Raw genomic sequence first — 2,001 nt, 5'->3', positions numbered from 1 at the left:
GTGCCCTCCATCCTTGTGCACTCCTCGTGGCTCCCCTGACTTCATCTCCAAGTCTCCTAGTTGTCTTCTAGTCCAAGAAAAATCATCGCGAAGGTTTCATTCCGTTTGGACTCCATTTGGTATTCCTTTTCTTCGAAACCCAAAAACAAGGAAAAAACAAGAACTGGCATTGGGCTCTAGGTTAATAGGTTAGTACCAAAAATAATATAAAATATCATATTCATGCATATAAAACATCCAAAACAGATAATATAATAGCATGGAACAATAAAAAATTATAGATACGTTGGAGACGTATCAGTCCTTCACATAGAAAACCCGCGCCACATCATTGTCTAGGATGAATGGTTCGTCTGTGTACCCAAGATTGTTGAGATCCACTGTTGTCATTCCGTACAGGGGGTCTTCCTTTACGCCGCCTCCTGACAGATTGACCTATTTGCACTGAAAGGAAGGGACCTTAAATTCATGTCCATAGTTAAGTTCCCATATCTCCTCTATGTAACCATAATATGTGTGCTTTGGCCTATTGGTGTTTGCTGCATCAGAGAGGACACCGCTGTTTTGGTTGGTGCTCTTTTTATGTTGGTCAACAAGTACAACTCATCTACAACAGTGTCGTCATGCATAAGACGTGTTTGCAACCAACCGCCGAAAGTCCCCATGTGTTCACGTGTAATCCAGTCATCAGACTACTTCGGGTGTTTGGAGCATATAATATTCTTGAGTTCCTCGATATATGGAGCCAAGAAGGCGGAATTTTGTAGAACTGTGTATTGTGCTTGCGCCCAAGAATGCCCGTCCATACAGATTACTCAATCCTTTCCTAGCGTGCCTTTTCTACCCAGTCTGCCCTCATCCCTCGATTCGGGAACACCAATCGGCTTAAGGTCAGGAATAAAGTCAACACAAAACACAATGACCTCCTCTGTTTGATGGCCCTCGGAGATGCTTCCTTCTAGCCTACGACGGTTATGAACATATTTATTTAAGAATCCCATGAACCTCTCAAAGGGGAACATATTGTGTACAAATACAAGACCCAAAATGGAAATCACGTCGACTAGGTGAACTAGGACGTGCGTCATGATATTGAAGAATGATGGTGGGAACACCAACTCGAAACTGACAAGACATTGCACCAACTCATTCTGTAACCTTGGTAGGATTTCTGGATTGATTACCTTCTGAGAGATTACATTGAGGAATGCACATAGCTTCACAATGGCTAATCGAACATTGTCGGGTATAAGCCCCCTCAATGCAACCGGAAGCAATTGCGTCATAATCACGTGGTAGTCATGAGACTTTAGGTTCTGGAACTTTTTCTCTAGCATATTTATTATTCCCTTTATTTTCAACAAGAAGCCATATGTGACCTTCATACTGAGTAGGCATTCAAAGAATATTTCCTTCTCTTCTTTGGTAAGAGCGTAGCTAGCAGGACCTTGATACTACTTTGGATGCATGTCGTCTTTTTCGTGCATATGTTGCTGGTCCTCCCGTGCTTCCGGTGTATCTTTTGTCTTCCCATACACGCCCAAGAAGCCTAGTAGGTTCATGCAAAGATTCTTCATCATGTGCATCACGTCGATTGAAGAGCGGACCTCTAGGTATTTCCAATAGTGTAGGTCCCAAAATATAGATTTCTTCTTCCACATGGGTGCGTGTCTTGATAACCCACAAGTATTGGGGATTGCAGCAGTTTTCGAGGGTTGAGCATTCAACCCAAATTTACTGATTCGTCACAAGGGGAGACAAAGAATATTTGCAAGTATTATCAGCTGAGTTTTCAATACAACCACGCCTGGAGATTAATTATCTGCAGCTAAGTGATCAGTAGCAAAGTAGTATGATACTTTTGATAGTACACTACTAGAAAAACCTCTACTAATGGCGCACCTATTATGGCCATTAATGGCGCATCTGTGGTGCGCCACTAACAGCACGCCATTAGTAATTTTTACTAATGGCGCACCAGTGGTGCGCCATTAGTATCTG

Source organism: Triticum aestivum, chromosome 1B (genome assembly GCF_018294505.1).
Source record: "Triticum aestivum cultivar Chinese Spring chromosome 1B, IWGSC CS RefSeq v2.1, whole genome shotgun sequence".
NCBI classification, from domain to species: Eukaryota; Viridiplantae; Streptophyta; class Magnoliopsida; order Poales; family Poaceae; genus Triticum; species Triticum aestivum.
The sequence above is the reverse complement of the archived record's forward strand: the minus strand, read 5'-3'. Positions refer to the sequence as shown.